This window comes from Engystomops pustulosus, chromosome 7 (genome assembly GCF_040894005.1).
Source record: "Engystomops pustulosus chromosome 7, aEngPut4.maternal, whole genome shotgun sequence".
In the NCBI taxonomy this organism is placed as follows: Eukaryota; Metazoa; Chordata; class Amphibia; order Anura; family Leptodactylidae; genus Engystomops; species Engystomops pustulosus.
In genome coordinates this window covers 135,310,751-135,329,702 of record NC_092417.1, presented here as the reverse complement: position 1 = coordinate 135,329,702, position 18,952 = coordinate 135,310,751, and the positions used below count along the sequence as shown (strand labels likewise).

The following is an 18,952-nucleotide window of genomic DNA, read 5'->3' as shown; positions in this document are numbered from 1 at the left end:
GATTTCATTTGTCTTTGCTTTAAATGGGTGTCTACTGAACATGAGAATTCTTACATAAAATATTTCATAAGGATAACCAAAAGTTAAAAATTAAACTATGGTTTCACTGGGGATTGAACCCAGGACCTTCTGTGTGTAAAGCAGACGTGATGACCACTACACTATGAAACCCACCACAGGTCAGTTGGTTTGGATGACAGCTGCAGAAAATGGTTGTCCACTGATCTTTCAAAACACAATATCATTTTCTTCTAAAGAAACCTGTTCAAAAAGATGTGCTCATAAGTGATAAAAAGTAGGACAATCTAACTGTAAATCAGACAAATTGACTGCTACCATATGAATTACAGATTGTAATATGTCATTTCAATTGTCTTTCGTTTAAATGGGTGGCCATGGAATTTGAGTATGCTTACATACAATTGTTTTTTAAAAATAACCAATGGTTAAAGCTTAAGCCCTTGGTTTCACTGGGGATTGAACCCAGGACCTTCTGCGTATAAAGCAGATGTGATGACCACTACACTATGAAACCCAACTTGTCCCTATGTTTTTCATTGACCGTTGCAGTACATGGGTGTCTCCTGATCATTCCAAAATCATACATTGTAATTTTCTTCAACAAACGCATGTTCAAAAGGATAATCCCATAGTTTTGGTGGGGATCAAAGTGAAGAGCTTCCACTTGCAAAGCAGATGTAATGACCACTTCCAAATAAATTATTGTTTGAAATGTGTCATTTCATTTCTTTTTCCTTCAAATGGGTATCTACAGAACATTAGAATGCTTCGAAAGAAAATTTATTGAGGATAACCAAGGGTTAATGACTCTGGCTTTCATTTGACTTAGGATAGATCTCAGGACATACTGAATGAAAAGCAGGTGTGATGACCACTACACTTTGAAACACAACACTTAAGCAGTGTTTTAATTGACCGTTGTTGTACACAGGTGTTTTATGATCTTCCGAAAAGACAATGCAACTTTCTTCTAGAGAATCCTGTTCAGAAGGATATGACCATGGTTTTTAGTGGGGATGAAAACTTGAACATTTCACTTGTATATCAGACTAAATGACCACCACCATATGAATTCTAGATTGAAATATGTGATTTCATTTGTCTTTGCTTTAAATGGGTGTCTACTGAACATGAGAATTCTTACATAAAATATTTCATAAGGATAACCAAAAGTTAAAAATTAAACTATGGTTTCACTGGGGATTGAACCCAGGACCTTCTGTGTGTAAAGCAGACGTGATGACCACTACACTATGAAACCCACCACAGGTCAGTTGGTTTGGATGACAGCTGCAGAAAATGGTTGTCCACTGATCTTTCAAAACACAATATCATTTTCTTCTAAAGAAACCTGTTCAAAAAGATGTGCTCATAAGTGATAAAAAGTAGGACAATCTAACTGTAAATCAGACAAATTGACTGCTACCATATGAATTACAGATTGTAATATGTCATTTCAATTGTCTTTCGTTTAAATGGGTGGCCATGGAATTTGAGTATGCTTACATACAATTGTTTTTTAAAAATAACCAATGGTTAAAGCTTAAGCCCTTGGTTTCATTGGGGATTGAACCCAGGACCTTCTGTGTGTAAAGCAGATGTGATGACCACTACACTATGAAACCCAACTTGTCCTTATGTTTTTCATTGACCGTTGCAGTACATGGGTGTCTCCTGATCATTCCAAAATCATACATTGTAATTTTCTTCAACAAACGCATGTTCAAAAGGATAATCCCATAGTTTTGGTGGGGATCAAAGTGAAGAGCTTCCACTTGCAAAGCAGATGTAATGACCACTTCCAAATAAATTATTGTTTGAAATGTGTCATTTCATTTCTTTTTCCTTCAAATGGGTATCTACAGAACATTAGAATGCTTCGAAAGAAAATTTATTGAGGATAACCAAGGGTTAATGACTCTGGCTTTCATTTGACTTAGGATAGATCTCAGGACATACTGAATGAAAAGCAGGTGTGATGACCACTACACTTTGAAACACAACACTTAAGCAGTGTTTTAATTGACCGTTGTTGTACACAGGTGTTTTATGATCTTCCGAAAAGACAATGCAACTTTCTTCTAGAGAATCCTGTTCAGAAGGATATGACCATGGTTTTTAGTGGGGATGAAAACTTGAACATTTCACTTGTAAATCAGACTAAATGACCACCACCATATGAATTCTAGATTGAAATATGTGATTTCATTTGTCTTTGCTTTAAATGGGTGTCTACTGAACATGAGAATTCTTACATAAAATATTTCATAAGGATAACCAAAAGTTAAAAATTAAACTATGGTTTCACTGGGGATTGAACCCAGGACCTTCTGTGTGTAAAGCAGACGTGATGACCACTACACTATGAAACCCACCACAGGTCAGTTGGATTGGATGACAGCTGCAGAAAACGGTTGTCCACTGATCTTTCAAAACACAATATAATTTTCTTCTAAAGAAACCTGTTCAAAAAGATGTGCTCATAAGTGATAAAAAGTAGGACAATCTAACTGTAAATCAGACAAATTGACTGCTACCATATGAATTACAGATTGTAATATGTCATTTCAATTGTCTTTCGTTTAAATGGGTGGCCATGGAATTTGAGTATGCTTACATATAATTGTTTTTCAAAAATAACCAATGGTTAAAGATTAAGCCCTTGGTTTCACTGGGGATTGAACCCAGGAACTTCTGCGTGTAAAGCAGATGTGATGACCACTACACTATGAAACCCAACTTGTCCCTATGTTTTTCATTGACCGTTGCAGTACACGGGTGTCTCCTGATCATTCCAAAATCATACATTGCAATTTTCTTCAACAGACGCATGTTCAAAAGGATAATCCCATAGTTTTGGTGGGGATCAAAGTGAAGAGCTTCCACTTGCAAAGCAGATGTAATGACCACTTCCAAATAAATTATTGTTTGAAATGTGTCATTTCATTTCTTTTTCCTTCAAATGGGTATCTACAGAACATTAGAATGCTTCGAAAGAAAATTTATTGAGGATAACCAAGGGTTAATGACTCTGGCTTTCATTTGACTTAGGATAGATCTCAGGACATACTGAATGAAAAGCAGGTGTGATGACCACTACACTTTGAAACACAACACTTAAGCAGTGTTTTAATTGACCGTTGTTGTACACAGGTGTTTTATGATCTTCCGAAAAGACAATGCAACTTTCTTCTAGAGAATCCTGTTCAGAAGGATATGACCATGGTTTTTAGTGGGGATGAAAACTTGAACATTTCACTTGTAAATCAGACTAAATGACCACCACCATATGAATTCTAGATTGAAATATGTGATTTCATTTGTCTTTGCTTTAAATGGGTGTCTACTGAACATGAGAATTCTTACATAAAATATTTCATAAGGATAACCAAAAGTTAAAAATTAAACTATGGTTTCACTGGGGATTGAACCCAGGACCTTCTGCGTGTAAAGCAGACGTGATGACCACTACACTATGAAACCCACCACAGATCAGTTGGATTGGATGACAGCTGCAGAAAACGGTTGTCCACTGATCTTTCAAAACACAATATAATTTTCTTCTAAAGAAACCTGTTCAAAAAGATGTGCTCATAAGTGATAAAAAGTAGGACAATCTAACTGTAAATCAGACAAATTGACTACTACCATATGAATTATAGATTGTAATATGTCATTTCAATTGTCTTTCGTTTAAATGGGTGGCCATGGAATTTGAGTATGCTTACATACAATTGTTTTTTAAAAATAACCAATGGTTAAAGCTTAAGCACTTGGTTTCACTGGGGATTGAACCCAGGACCTTCTGCGTGTAAAGCAGATGTGATGACCACTACACTATGAAACCCAACTTGTCCCTATGTTTTTCATTGACCGTTGCAGTACATGGGTGTCTCCTGATCATTCCAAAATCATACATTGTAATTTTCTTCAACAAACGCATGTTCAAAAGGATAATCCCATAGTTTTGGTGGGGATCAAAGTGAAGAGCTTCCACTTGCAAAGCAGATGTAATGACCACTTCCAAATAAATTATTGTTTGAAATGTGTCATTTCATTTCTTTTTCCTTCAAATGGGTATCTACAGAACATTAGAATGCTTCGAAAGAAAATTTATTGAGGATAACCAAGGGTTAATGACTCTGGCTTTCATTTGACTTAGGATAGATCTCAGGACATACTGAATGAAAAGCAGGTGTGATGACCACTACACTTTGAAACACAACACTTAAGCAGTGTTTTAATTGACCGTTGTTGTACACAGGTGTTTTATGATCTTCCGAAAAGACAATGCAACTTTCTTCTAGAGAATCCTGTTCAGAAGGATATGACCATGGTTTTTAGTGGGGATGAAAACTTGAACATTTCACTTGTATATCAGACTAAATGACCACCACCATATGAATTCTAGATTGAAATATGTGATTTCATTTGTCTTTGCTTTAAATGGGTGTCTACTGAACATGAGAATTCTTACATAAAATATTTCATAAGGATAACCAAAAGTTAAAAATTAAACTATGGTTTCACTGGGGATTGAACCCAGGACCTTCTGTGTGTAAAGCAGACGTGATGACCACTACACTATGAAACCCACCACAGGTCAGTTGGTTTGGATGACAGCTGCAGAAAATGGTTGTCCACTGATCTTTCAAAACACAATATCATTTTCTTCTAAAGAAACCTGTTCAAAAAGATGTGCTCATAAGTGATAAAAAGTAGGACAATCTAACTGTAAATCAGACAAATTGACTGCTACCATATGAATTACAGATTGTAATATGTCATTTCAATTGTCTTTCGTTTAAATGGGTGGCCATGGAATTTGAGTATGCTTACATATAATTGTTTTTCAAAAATAACCAATGGTTAAAGATTAAGCCCTTGGTTTCACTGGGGATTGAACCCAGGACCTTCTGTGTGTAAAGCAGATGTGATGACCACTACACTATGAAACCCAACTTGTCCCTATGTTTTTCATTGACCGTTGCAGTACATGGGTGTCTCCTGATCATTCCAAAATCATACATTGTAATTTTCTTCAACAGACGCATGTTCAAAAGGATATTCCCATAGTTTTGGTGGGGATCAAAGTGAAGAGCTTCCACTTGCAAAGCAGATGTAATGACCACTTCCAAATAAATTATTGTTTGAAATGTGTCATTTCATTTCTTTTTCCTTCAAATGGGTATCTACAGAACATTAGAATGCTTCGAAAGAAAATTTATTGAGGATAACCAAGGGTTAATGACTCTGGCTTTCATTTGACTTAGGATAGATCTCAGGACATACTGAATGAAAAGCAGGTGTGATGACCACTACACTTTGAAACACAACACTTAAGCAGTGTTTTAATTGACCGTTGTTGTACACAGGTGTTTTATGATCTTCCGAAAAGACAATGCAACTTTCTTCTAGAGAATCCTGTTCAGAAGGATATGACCATGGTTTTTAGTGGGGATGAAAACTTGAACATTTCACTTGTAAATCAGACTAAATGACCACCACCATATGAATTCTAGATTGAAATATGTGATTTCATTTGTCTTTGCTTTAAATGGGTGTCTACTGAACATGAGAATTCTTACATAAAATATTTCATAAGGATAACCAAAAGTTAAAAATTAAACTATGGTTTCACTGGGGATTGAACCCAGGACCTTCTGCGTGTAAAGCAGACGTGATGACCACTACACTATGAAACCCACCACAGATCAGTTGGATTGGATGACAGCTGCAGAAAACGGTTGTCCACTGATCTTTCAAAACACAATGGGGGACATTTACTATGGCGTTTCCGCCAGTTTTGTGGCGCTCTCACCACATGTTCTGCTCTCCGACCTATTTATTAGCTGTCGGGGACAGAAAAAATGCCTTTTTCCGTCTGCTCCGACTCTTCTCCGAAAAGGGGCGTGGCTTTGGCGGAGTGGAAACTCAGACACAATTACTATGTGTCGCAGCCCTTTTTGGGCGGTGTAAACTGACGGAAAGTAGACCAAAAGAAAACTGGTCTAGCAGGGACTGTTGGACACATTTCTGGTGCTCGGGACAGATTTTGTCCCAGGGACAGAAAATAGTCTTGGCGCCAGAAATGTCTCTGCACAGCTCCACAATATTAAATGTGTGTCTTCTTACCGAGAGCAGGTCGGTAACAAAGCCAATGCAGACACCGACACTGTAAGTAAATGTTCCCCAATATAATTTTCTTCTAAAGAAACCTGTTCAAAAAGATGTGCTCATAAGTGATAAAAAGTAGGACAATCTAACTGTAAATCAGACAAATTGACTGCTACCATATGAATTACAGATTGTAATATGTCATTTCAATTGTCTTTCGTTTAAATGGGTGGCCATGGAATTTGAGTATGCTTACATATAATTGTTTTTCAAAAATAACCAATGGTTAAAGATTAAGCCCTTGGTTTCACTGAGGATTGAACCCAGGACCTTCTGCGTGTAAAGCAGATGTGATGACCACTACACTATGAAACCCAACTTGTCCCTATGTTTTTCATTGACCGTTGCAGTACATGGGTGTCTCCTGATCATTCCAAAATCATACATTGTAATTTTCTTCAACAGACGCATGTTCAAAAGGATAATCCCATAGTTTTGGTGGGGATCAAAGTGAAGAGCTTCCACTTGCAAAGCAGATGTAATGACCACTTCCAAATAAATTATTGTTTGAAATGTGTCATTTAATTTCTTTTTCCTTCAAATGGGTATCTACAGAACATTAGAATGCTTCGAAAGAAAATTTATTGAGGATAACCAAGGGTTAATGACTCTGGCTTTCATTTGACTTAGGATAGATCTCAGGACATACTGAATGAAAAGCAGGTGTGATGACCACTACACTTTGAAACACAACACTTAAGCAGTGTTTTAATTGACCGTTGTTGTACACAGGTGTTTTATGATCTTCCGAAAAGACAATGCAACTTTCTTCTAGAGAATCCTGTTCAGAAGGATATGACCATGGTTTTTAGTGGGGATGAAAACTTGAACATTTCACTTGTAAATCAGACTAAATGACCACCACCATATGAACTCTAGATTGAAATATGTGATTTCATTTGTCTTTGCTTTAAATGGGTGTCTACTGAACATGAGAATTCTTACATAAAATATTTCATAAGGATAACCAAAAGTTAAAAATTAAACTACGGTTTCACTGGGGATTGAACCCAGGACCTTCTGCGTGTAAAGCAGACGTGATGACCACTACACTATGAAACACACCACAGGTCAGTTGGTTTGGATGACAGCTGCAGAAAACGGTTGTCCACTGATCTTTCAAAACACAATATCATTTTCTTCTAAAGAAACCTGTTCAAAAAGATGTGCTCATAAGTGATAAAAAGTAGGACAATCTAACTGTAAATCAGACAAATTGACTGCTACCATATGAATTACAGATTGTAATATGTCATTTCAATTGTCTTTCGTTTAAATGGGTGGCCATGGAATTTGAGTATGCTTACATATAATTGTTTTTCAAAAATAACCAATGGTTAAAGATTAAGCCCTTGGTTTCACTGGGGATTGAACCCAGGACCTTCTGCGTGTAAAGCAGATGTGATGACCACTACACTATGAAACCCAACTTGTCCCTATGTTTTTCATTGACCGCTGCAGTACATGGGTGTCTCCTGATCATTCCAAAATCATACATTGTAATTTTCTTCAACAGACGCATGTTCAAAAGGATAATCCCATAGTTTTGGTGGGGATCAAAGTGAAGAGCTTCCACTTGCAAAGCAGATGTAATGACCACTTCCAAATAAATTATTGTTTGAAATGTGTCATTTAATTTCTTTTTCCTTCAAATGGGTATCTACAGAACATTAGAATGCTTCGAAAGAAAATTTATTGAGGATAACCAAGGGTTAATGACTCTGGCTTTCATTTGACTTAGGATAGATCTCAGGACATACTGAATGAAAAGCAGGTGTGATGACCACTACACTTTGAAACACAACACTTAAGCAGTGTTTTAATTGACCGTTGTTGTACACAGGTGTTTTATGATCTTCCGAAAAGACAATGCAACTTTCTTCTAGAGAATCCTGTTCAGAAGGATATGACCATGGTTTTTAGTGGGGATGAAAACTTGAACATTTCACTTGTATATCAGACTTAATGACCACCACCATATGAATTCTAGATTGAAATATGTGATTTCATTTGTCTTTGCTTTAAATGGGTGTCTACTGAACATGAGAATTCTTACATAAAATATTTCATAAGGATAACCAAAAGTTAAAAATTAAAATATGGTTTCACTGGGGATTGAACCCAGGACCTTCTGTGTGTAAAGCAGACGTGATGACCTCTACACTATGAAACCCACCACAGGTCAGTTGGTTTGGATGACAGCTGCAGAAAACGGTTGTCCACTGATCTTTCAAAACACAATATAATTTTCTTCTAAAGAAACCTGTTCAAAAAGATGTGCTCATAAGTGATAAAAAGTAGGACAATCTAACTGTAAATCAGACAAATTGACTGCTACCATATGAATTACAGATTGTAATATGTCATTTCAATTGTCTTTCGTTTAAATGGGTGGCCATGGAATTTGAGTATGCTTACATATAATTGTTTTTCAAAAATAACCAATGGTTAAAGATTAAGCCCTTGGTTTCACTGGGGATTGAACCCAGGACCTTCTGCGTGTAAAGCAGATGTGATGACCACTACACTATGAAACCCAACTTGTCCCTATGTTTTTCATTGACCGTTGCAGTACATGGGTGTCTCCTGATCATTCCAAAATCATACATTGTAATTTTCTTCAACAGACGCATGTTCAAAAGGATAATCCCATAGTTTTGGTGGGGATCAAAGTGAAGAGCTTCCACTTGCAAAGCAGATGTAATGACCACTTCCAAATAAATTATTGTTTGAAATGTGTCATTTAATTTCTTTTTCCTTCAAATGGGTATCTACAGAACATTAGAATGCTTCGAAAGAAAATTTATTGAGGATAACCAAGGGTTAATGACTCTGGCTTTCATTTGACTTAGGATAGATCTCAGGACATACTGAATGAAAAGCAGGTGTGATGACCACTACACTTTGAAACACAACACTTAAGCAGTGTTTTAATTGACCGTTGTTGTACACAGGTGTTTTATGATCTTCCGAAAAGACAATGCAACTTTCTTCTAGAGAATCCTGTTCAGAAGGATATGACCATGGTTTTTAGTGGGGATGAAAACTTGAACATTTCACTTGTAAATCAGACTAAATGACCACCACCATATGAATTCTAGATTGAAATATGTGATTTCATTTGTCTTTGCTTTAAATGGGTGTCTACTGAACATGAGAATTCTTACATAAAATATTTCATAAGGATAACCAAAAGTTAAAAATTAAACTATGGTTTCACTGGGGATTGAACCCAGGACCTTCTGCGTGTAAAGCAGACATGATGACCACTACACTATGAAACCCACCACAGGTCAGTTGGTTTGGATGACAGCTGCAGAAAACGGTTGTCCACTGATCTTTCAAAACACAATATAATTTTCTTCTAAAGAAACCTGTTCAAAAAGATGTGCTCATAAGTGATAAAAAGTAGGACAATCTAACTGTAAATCAGACAAATTGACTGCTACCATATGAATTACAGATTGTAATATGTCATTTCAATTGTCTTTCGTTTAAATGGGTGGCCATGGAATTTGAGTATGCTTACATATAATTGTTTTTCAAAAATAACCAATGGTTAAAGATTAAGCCCTTGGTTTCACTGGGGATTGAACCCAGGACCTTCTGCGTGTAAAGCAGATGTGATGACCACTACACTATGAAACCCAACTTGTCCCTATGTTTTTCATTGACCGTTGCAGTACATGGGTGTCTCCTGATCATTCCAAAATCATACATTGTAATTTTCTTCAACAGACGCATGTTCAAAAGGATAATCCCATAGCAGATGTAATGACCACTTCCAAATAAATTATTGTTTGAAATGTGTCATTTCATTTCTTTTTCCTTCAAATGGGTATCTACAGAACATTAGAATGCTTCGAAAGAAAATTTATTGAGGATAACCAAGGGTTAATGACTCTGGCTTTCATTTGACTTAGGATAGATCTCAGGACATACTGAATGAAAAGCATGTGTGATGACCACTACACTTTGAAACACAACACTTAAGCAGTGTTTTAATTGGCCGTTGTTGTACACAGGTGTTTTATGATCTTCCGAAAAGACAATGCAACTTTCTTCTAGAGAATCCTGTTCAGAAGGATATGACCATGGTTTTTAGTGGGGATGAAAACTTGAACATTTCACTTGTAAATCAGACTAAATGACCACCACCATATGAATTCTAGATTGAAATATGTGATTTCATTTGTCTTTGCTTTAAATGGGTGTCTACTGAACATGAGAATTCTTACATAAAATATTTCATAAGGATAACCAAAAGTTAAAAATTAAACTATGGTTTCACTGGGGATTGAACCCAGGACCTTCTGCGTGTAAAGCAGACGTGATGACCACTACACTATGAAACCCACCACAGATCAGTTGGATTGGATGACAGCTGCAGAAAACGGTTGTCCACTGATCTTTCAAAACACAATATAATTTTCTTCTAAAGAAACCTGTTCAAAAAGATGTGCTCATAAGTGATAAAAAGTAGGACAATCTAACTGTAAATCAGACAAATTGACTGCTACCATATGAATTACAGATTGTAATATGTCATTTCAATTGTCTTTCGTTTAAATGGGTGGCCATGGAATTTGAGTATGCTTACATATAATTGTTTTTCAAAAATAACCAATGGTTAAAGATTAAGCCCTTGGTTTCACTGAGGATTGAACCCAGGACCTTCTGCGTGTAAAGCAGATGTGATGACCACTACACTATGAAACCCAACTTGTCCCTATGTTTTTCATTGACCGTTGCAGTACATGGGTGTCTCCTGATCATTCCAAAATCATACATTGTAATTTTCTTCAACAGACGCATGTTCAAAAGGATAATCCCATAGTTTTGGTGGGGATCAAAGTGAAGAGCTTCCACTTGCAAAGCAGATGTAATGACCACTTCCAAATAAATTATTGTTTGAAATGTGTCATTTCATTTCTTTTTCCTTCAAATGGGTATCTACAGAACATTAGAATGCTTCGAAAGAAAATTTATTGAGGATAACCAAGGGTTAATGACTCTGGCTTTCATTTGACTTAGGATAGATCTCAGGACATACTGAATGAAAAGCAGGTGTGATGACCACTACACTTTGAAACACAACACTTAAGCAGTGTTTTAATTGACCGTTGTTGTACACAGGTGTTTTATGATCTTCCGAAAAGACAATGCAACTTTCTTCTAGAGAATCCTGTTCAGAAGGATATGACCATGGTTTTTAGTGGGGATGAAAACTTGAACATTTTACTTGTAAATCAGACTAAATGACCACCACCATATGAATTCTAGATTGAAATATGTGATTTCATTTGTCTTTGCTTTAAATGGGTGTCTACTGAACATGAGAATTCTTACATAAAATATTTCATAAGGATAACCAAAAGTTAAAAATTAAACTATGGTTTCACTGGGGATTGAACCCAGGACCTTCTGTGTGTAAAGCAGACGTGATGGCCACTACACTATGAAACCCACCACAGGTCAGTTGGTTTGGATGACAGCTCCAGAAAACAGTTGTCCACTGATCTTTCAAAACACAATATAATTTTCTTCTAAAGAAACCTGTTCAAAAAGATGTGCTCATAAGTGATAAAAAGTAGAACAATCTAACTGTAAATCAGACAAATTGACTGCTACCATATGAATTACAGATTGTAATATGTCATTTCAATTGTCTTTCGTTTAAATGGGTGGCCATGGAATTTGAGTATGCTTACATATAATTGTTTTTCAAAAATAACCAATGGTTAAAGATTAAGCCCTTGGTTTCACTGGGGATTGAACCCAGGACCTTCTGCGTGTAAAGCAGATGTGATGACCACTACACTATGAAACCCAACTTGTCCCTATGTTTTTCATTGACCGTTGCAGTACATGGGTGTCTCCTGATCATTCCAAAATCATACATTGTAATTTTCTTCAACAGACGCATGTTCAAAAGGATAATCCCATAGCAGATGTAATGACCACTTCCAAATAAATTATTGTTTGAAATGTGTCATTTCATTTCTTTTTCCTTCAAATGGGTATCTACAGAACATTAGAATGCTTCGAAAGAAAATTTATTGAGGATAACCAAGGGTTAATGACTCTGGCTTTCATTTGACTTAGGATAGATCTCAGGACATACTGAATGAAAAGCAGGTGTGATGACCACTACACTTTGAAACACAACACTTAAGCAGTGTTTTAATTGACCGTTGTTGTACACAGGTGTTTTATGATCTTCCGAAAAGACAATGCAACTTTCTTCTAGAGAATCCTGTTCAGAAGGATATGACCATGGTTTTTAGTGGGGATGAAAACTTGAACATTTCACTTGTAAATCAGACTAAATGACCACCACCATATGAATTCTAGATTGAAATATGTGATTTCATTTGTCTTTGCTTTAAATGGGTGTCTACTGAACATGAGAATTCTTACATAAAATATTTCATAAGGATAACCAAAAGTTAAAAATGAAACTATGGTTTCACTGGGGATTGAACCCAGGACCTTCTGTGTGTAAAGCAGACATGATGACCACTACACTATGAAACCCACCACAGATCAGTTGGATTGGATGACAGCTGCAGAAAACGGTTGTCCACTGATCTTTCAAAACACAATATAATTTTCTTCTAAAGAAACCTGTTCAAAAAGATGTGCTCATAAGTGATAAAAAGTAGGACAATCTAACTGTAAATCAGACAAATTGACTGCTACCATATGAATTACAGATTGTAATATGTCATTTCAATTGTCTTTCGTTTAAATGGGTGGCCATGGAATTTGAGTATGCTTACATATAATTGTTTTTCAAAAATAACCAATGGTTAAAGATTAAGCCCTTGATTTCACTGGGGATTGAACCCAGGACCTTCTGCGTGTAAAGCAGACGTGATGACCACTACACTATGAAACCCAACTTGTCCCTATGTTTTTCATTGACCGTTGCAGTACATGGGTGTCTCCTGATCATTCCAAAATCATACATTGTAATTTTCTTCAACAGACGCATGTTCAAAAGGATAATCCCATAGTTTTGGTGGGGATCAAAGTGAAGAGCTTCCACTTGCAAAGCAGATGTAATGACCACTTCCAAATAAATAATTGTTTGAAATGTGTCATTTCATTTCTTTTTCCTTCAAATGGGTATCTACAGAACATTAGAATGCTTCGAAAGAAAATTTATTGAGGATAACCAAGGGTTAATGACTCTGGCTTTCATTTGACTTAGGATAGATCTCAGGACATACTGAATGAAAAGCAGGTGTGATGACCACTACACTTTGAAACACAACACTTAAGCAGTGTTTTAATTGACCGTTGTTGTACACAGGTGTTTTATGATCTTCCGAAAAGACAATGCAACTTTCTTCTAGAGAATCCTGTTCAGAAGGATATGACCATGGTTTTTAGTGGGGATGAAAACTTGAACATTTCACTTGTAAATCAGACTAAATGACCACCACCATATGAATTCTAGATTGAAATATGTGATTTCATTTGTCTTTGCTTTAAATGGGTGTCTACTGAACATGAGAATTCTTACATAAAATATTTCATAAGGATAACCAAAAGTTAAAAATTAAACTATGGTTTCACTGGGGATTGAACCCAGGACCTTCTGCGTGTAAAGCAGACGTGATGACCACTACACTATGAAACCCACCACAGATCAGTTGGATTGGATGACAGCTGCAGAAAACGGTTGTCCACTGATCTTTCAAAACACAATATAATTTTCTTCTAAAGAAACCTGTTCAAAAAGATGTGCTCATAAGTGATAAAAAGTAGGACAATCTAACTGTAAATCAGACAAATTGACTACTACCATATGAATTACAGATTGTAATATGTCATTTCAATTGTCTTTCGTTTAAATGGGTGGCCATGGAATTTGAGTATGCTTACATATAATTGTTTTTCAAAAATAACCAATGGTTAAAGATTAAGCCCTTGGTTTCACTGGGGATTGAACCCAGGACCTTCTGCGTGTAAAGCAGATGTGATGACCACTACACTATGAAACCCAACTTGTCCCTATGTTTTTCATTGACCGTTGCAGTACATGGGTGTCTCCTGATCATTCCAAAATCATACATTGTAATTTTCTTCAACAGACGCATGTTCAAAAGGATAATCCCATAGTTTTGGTGGGGATCAAAGTGAAGAGCTTCCACTTGCAAAGCAGATGTAATGACCACTTCCAAATAAATTATTGTTTGAAATGTGTCATTTCATTTCTTTTTCCTTCAAATGGGTATCTACAGAACATTAGAATGCTTCGAAAGAAAATTTATTGAGGATAACCAAGGGTTAATGACTCTGGCTTTCATTTGACTTAGGATAGATCTCAGGACATACTGAATGAAAAGCAGGTGTGATGACCACTACACTTTGAAACACAACACTTAAGCAGTGTTTTAATTGACCGTTGTTGTACACAGGTGTTTTATGATCTTCCGAAAAGACAATGCAACTTTCTTCTAGAGAATCCTGTTCAGAAGGATATGACCATGGTTTTTAGTGGGGATGAAAACTTGAACATTTCACTTGTAAATCAGACTAAATGACCACCACCATATGAATTCTAGATTGAAATATGTGATTTCATTTGTCTTTGCTTTAAATGGGTGTCTACTGAACATGAGAATTCTTACATAAAATATTTCATAAGGATAACCAAAAGTTAAAAATGAAACTATGGTTTCACTGGGGATTGAACCCAGGACCTTCTGTGTGTAAAGCAGACATGATGACCACTACACTATGAAACCCACCACAGATCAGTTGGATTGGATGACAGCTGCAGAAAACGGTTGTCCACTGATCTTTCAAAACACAATATAATTTTCTTCTAAAGAAACCTGTTCAAAAAGATGTGCTCATAAGTGATAAAAAGTAGGACAATCTAACTGTAAATCAGACAAACTGACTGCTACCATATGAATTACAGATTGTAATATGTCATTTCAATTGTCTTTCGTTTAAATGGGTGGCCATGGAATTTGAGTATGCTTACATATAATTGTTTTTCAAAAATAACCAATGGTTAAAGATTAAGCCCTTGGTTTCACTGGGGATTGAACCCAGGACCTTCTGCGTGTAAAGCAGACGTGATGACCACTACACTATGAAACCCAACTTGTCCCTATGTTTTTCATTGACCGTTGCAGTACATGGGTGTCTCCTGATCATTCCAAAATCATACATTGTAATTTTCTTCAACAGACGCATGTTCAAAAGGATAATCCCATAGTTTTGGTGGGGATCAAAGTGAAGAGCTTCCACTTGCAAAGCAGATGTAATGACCACTTCCAAATAAATTATTGTTTGAAATGTGTCATTTCATTTCTTTTTCCTTCAAATGGGTATCTACAGAACATTAGAATGCTTCGAAAGAAAATTTATTGAGGATAACCAAGGGTTAATGACTCTGGCTTTCATTTGACTTAGGATAGATCTCAGGACATACTGAATGAAAAGCAGGTGTGATGACCACTACACTTTGAAACACAACACTTAAGCAGTGTTTTAATTGACCGTTGTTGTACACAGGTGTTTTATGATCTTCCGAAAAGACAATGCAACTTTCTTCTAGAGAATCCTGTTCAGAAGGATATGACCATGGTTTTTAGTGGGGATGAAAACTTGAACATTTCACTTGTAAATCAGACTAAATGACCACCACCATATGAATTCTAGATTGAAATATGTGATTTCATTTGTCTTTGCTTTAAATGGGTGTCTACTGAACATGAGAATTCTTACATAAAATATTTCATAAGGATAACCAAAAGTTAAAAATTAAACTATGGTTTCACTGGGGATTGAACCCAGGACCTTCTGCGTGTAAAGCAGACGTGATGACCACTACACTATGAAACCCACCACAGATCAGTTGGATTGGATGACAGCTGCAGAAAACGGTTGTCCACTGATCTTTCAAAACACAATATAATTTTCTTCTAAAGAAACCTGTTCAAAAAGATGTGCTCATAAGTGATAAAAAGTAGGACAATCTAACTGTAAATCAGACAAATTGACTACTACCATATGAATTACAGATTGTAATATGTCATTTCAATTGTCTTTCGTTTAAATGGGTGGCCATGGAATTTGAGTATGCTTACATATAATTGTTTTTCAAAAATAACCAATGGTTAAAGATTAAGCCATTGGTTTCACTGGGGATTGAACCCAGGACCTTCTGCGTGTAAAGCAGATGTGATGACCACTACACTATGAAACCCAACTTGTCCCTATGTTTTTCATTGACCGTTGCAGTACATGGGTGTCTCCTGATCATTCCAAAATCATACATTGTAATTTTCTTCAACAGACGCATGTTCAAAAGGATAATCCCATAGTTTTGGTGGGGATCAAAGTGAAGAGCTTCCACTTGCAAAGCAGATGTAATGACCACTTCCAAATAAATTATTGTTTGAAATGTGTCATTTCATTTCTTTTTCCTTCAAATGGGTATCCACAGAACATTAGAATGCTTCGAAAGAAAATTTATTGAGGATAACCAAGGGTTAATGACTCTGGCTTTCATTTGACTTAGGATAGATCTCAGGACATACTGAATGAAAAGCAGGTGTGATGACTAGAGATGAGCGAGCACTAAAATGCTCGGGTGCTCGTTACTCGAGCCGAACATTTCCAGATGCTCGAGTGCTCGTTTCGAGTAACGAGCCCCATTGAAGTCAATGGGAGACCCGAGCATTTTTCAAAGGGACCATGGTTCAGGAATAAAATGTGTTATTTAATTGAAAAATAATGTCTTCTGATAATTTGCAAACATCTGCGATTTATTCTTCACTGTTCCGCGCGTATATTATCTCCCGACAAGTTAGCAGATGTAAAGAACAGTGAAGAATAGAATAAAAACAGTGAACACAGTGAACACAGTGAACACAGGATCATTTAAGATAAAAACACAGTGCAGAACACAGTGCAGAAAAGATTACAGATGTTCGGCACATCTGCTTACTTGTCGGGAGATACGCGCGGAACGGCGCGAACAAAATAGCATGTGAAGAACAATATATATGTGTGTGAAGAACACATTGCAGATGTTTAAATACATCTGCAATGTGTTCTTCACACATATATATTGTTCTTCACATGCTATTTTGTTCGCGCCGTTCCGCGCGTATCTCCCGACAAGTAAGCAGATGTGCCGAACATCTGTAATCTATTCTGCACTGTGTTCTGCACTGTGTTTTTATCTTAAATTATCCTGTGTTCACTGTTTTTATTCTATTCTTCATTGTTCTTCACTGTGTTTTTTTTAATTAAATGCTCGATCTCGAGCAGGGGAAATACTCGTCCGAGCAACGAGCCGTCTCGAGTACCCTAATGCTCGACCGAGCATCAAGCTCGGACGAGCATGTTCGCTCATCTCTAGTGATGACCACTACACTTTGAAACACAACACTTAAGCAGTGTTTTAATTGACCGTTGTTGTACACAGGTGTTTTATGATCTTCCGAAAAGACAATGCAACTTTCTTCTAGAGAATCCTGTTCAGAAGGATATGACCATGGTTTTTAGTGGGGATGAAAACTTGAACATTTCACTTGTAAATCAGACTAAATGACCACCACCATATGAATTCTAGATTGAAATATGTGATTTCATTTGTCTTTGCTTTAAATGGGTGTCTACTGAACATGAGAATTCTTACATAAAATATTTCATAAGGATAACCAAAAGTTAAAAATTAAACTATGGTTTCACTGGGGATTGAACCCAGGACCTTCTGTGTGTAAAGCAGACGTGATGACCACTACACTATGAAACCCACCACAGGTCAGTTGGTTTGGATGACAGCTGCAGAAAATGGTTGTCCACTGATCTTTCAAAACACAATATAATTTTCTTCTAAAGAAACCTGTTCAAAAAGATGTGCTCATAAGTGATAAAAAGTAGGACAATCTAACTGTAAATCAGACAAATTGACTGCTACCATATGAATTACAGATTGTAATATGTCATTTCAATTGTCTTTCGTTTAAATGGGTGGCCATGGAATTTGAGTATGCTTACATATAATTGTTTTTCAAAAATAACCAATGGTTAAAGATTAAGCCCTTGGTTTCACTGGGGATTGAACCCAGGACCTTCTGCGTGTAAAGCAGATGTGATGACCACTACACTATGAAACCCAACTTGTCCCTATGTTTTTCATTGACCGTTGCAGTACATGGGTGTCTCCTGATCATTCCAAAATCATACATTGTAATTTTCTTCAACAAACGCATGTTCAAAAGGATAATCCCATAGTTTTGGTGGGGATCAAAGTGAAGAGCTTCCACTTGCAAAGCAGATGTAATGACCACTTCCAAATAAATTATTGTTTGAAATGTGTCATTTCATTTCTTTTTCCTTCAAATGGGTATCTACAGAACATTAGAATGCTTCGAAAGAAAATTTATTGAGGATAACCAAGGGTTAATGACTCTGGCTTTCATTTGACTTAGGATAGATCTCAGGACATACTGAATGAAAAGCAGGTGTGATGACCACTACACTTTGAAACACAACACTTAAGCAGTGTTTTAATTGACCGTTGTTGTACACAGGTGTTTTATGATCTTCCGAAAAGACAATGCAACTTTCTTCTAGAGAATCCTGTTCAGAAGGATATGACCATGGTTTTTAGTGGGGATGAAAACTTGAACATTTCACTTGTACATCAGACTAAATGACCACCACCATATGAATTCTAGATTGAAATATGTGATTTCATTTGTCTTTGCTTTAA

The 18,952-nt window shown here is 36.4% G+C and overlaps 17 non-coding genes across 17 annotated transcripts; all 17 read right to left on the bottom strand.

Moving 5' to 3' along the window:
• Positions 1-462: 462 nt before the first annotated feature.
• TRNAI-UAU (transfer RNA isoleucine (anticodon UAU)) lies at positions 463-535 on the bottom strand. The gene has a single exon. It is a non-coding gene; the product is annotated as a tRNA-Ile (tRNA).
• Positions 536-3,431: 2,896 nt separating this feature from the next.
• TRNAV-UAC (transfer RNA valine (anticodon UAC)) lies at positions 3,432-3,504 on the bottom strand. The gene has a single exon. It is a non-coding gene; the product is annotated as a tRNA-Val (tRNA).
• Positions 3,505-3,795: 291 nt separating this feature from the next.
• On the bottom strand, positions 3,796-3,868 carry TRNAV-UAC (transfer RNA valine (anticodon UAC)). Its single transcript has one exon. It is a non-coding gene; the product is annotated as a tRNA-Val (tRNA).
• Positions 3,869-5,653: 1,785 nt separating this feature from the next.
• Positions 5,654-5,726, bottom strand: TRNAV-UAC (transfer RNA valine (anticodon UAC)). Its single transcript has one exon. It is a non-coding gene; the product is annotated as a tRNA-Val (tRNA).
• A 1,825-nt stretch (positions 5,727-7,551) lies between these two features.
• TRNAV-UAC (transfer RNA valine (anticodon UAC)) lies at positions 7,552-7,624 on the bottom strand. Its single transcript has one exon. It is a non-coding gene; the product is annotated as a tRNA-Val (tRNA).
• Positions 7,625-8,662: 1,038 nt separating this feature from the next.
• Positions 8,663-8,735, bottom strand: TRNAV-UAC (transfer RNA valine (anticodon UAC)). The gene has a single exon. It is a non-coding gene; the product is annotated as a tRNA-Val (tRNA).
• Positions 8,736-9,409: 674 nt separating this feature from the next.
• Positions 9,410-9,482, bottom strand: TRNAV-UAC (transfer RNA valine (anticodon UAC)). The gene has a single exon. It is a non-coding gene; the product is annotated as a tRNA-Val (tRNA).
• A 291-nt stretch (positions 9,483-9,773) lies between these two features.
• Positions 9,774-9,846, bottom strand: TRNAV-UAC (transfer RNA valine (anticodon UAC)). The gene has a single exon. It is a non-coding gene; the product is annotated as a tRNA-Val (tRNA).
• Positions 9,847-10,480: 634 nt separating this feature from the next.
• Positions 10,481-10,553, bottom strand: TRNAV-UAC (transfer RNA valine (anticodon UAC)). Its single transcript has one exon. It is a non-coding gene; the product is annotated as a tRNA-Val (tRNA).
• A 1,402-nt stretch (positions 10,554-11,955) lies between these two features.
• TRNAV-UAC (transfer RNA valine (anticodon UAC)) lies at positions 11,956-12,028 on the bottom strand. Its single transcript has one exon. It is a non-coding gene; the product is annotated as a tRNA-Val (tRNA).
• A 998-nt stretch (positions 12,029-13,026) lies between these two features.
• Positions 13,027-13,099, bottom strand: TRNAV-UAC (transfer RNA valine (anticodon UAC)). The gene has a single exon. It is a non-coding gene; the product is annotated as a tRNA-Val (tRNA).
• A 674-nt stretch (positions 13,100-13,773) lies between these two features.
• On the bottom strand, positions 13,774-13,846 carry TRNAV-UAC (transfer RNA valine (anticodon UAC)). Its single transcript has one exon. It is a non-coding gene; the product is annotated as a tRNA-Val (tRNA).
• Positions 13,847-14,137: 291 nt separating this feature from the next.
• Positions 14,138-14,210, bottom strand: TRNAV-UAC (transfer RNA valine (anticodon UAC)). The gene has a single exon. It is a non-coding gene; the product is annotated as a tRNA-Val (tRNA).
• Positions 14,211-15,248: 1,038 nt separating this feature from the next.
• On the bottom strand, positions 15,249-15,321 carry TRNAV-UAC (transfer RNA valine (anticodon UAC)). The gene has a single exon. It is a non-coding gene; the product is annotated as a tRNA-Val (tRNA).
• A 674-nt stretch (positions 15,322-15,995) lies between these two features.
• Positions 15,996-16,068, bottom strand: TRNAV-UAC (transfer RNA valine (anticodon UAC)). The gene has a single exon. It is a non-coding gene; the product is annotated as a tRNA-Val (tRNA).
• Positions 16,069-16,359: 291 nt separating this feature from the next.
• TRNAV-UAC (transfer RNA valine (anticodon UAC)) lies at positions 16,360-16,432 on the bottom strand. The gene has a single exon. It is a non-coding gene; the product is annotated as a tRNA-Val (tRNA).
• A 1,848-nt stretch (positions 16,433-18,280) lies between these two features.
• Positions 18,281-18,353, bottom strand: TRNAV-UAC (transfer RNA valine (anticodon UAC)). The gene has a single exon. It is a non-coding gene; the product is annotated as a tRNA-Val (tRNA).
• Between the last annotated feature and the right edge of the window lie 599 nt (positions 18,354-18,952).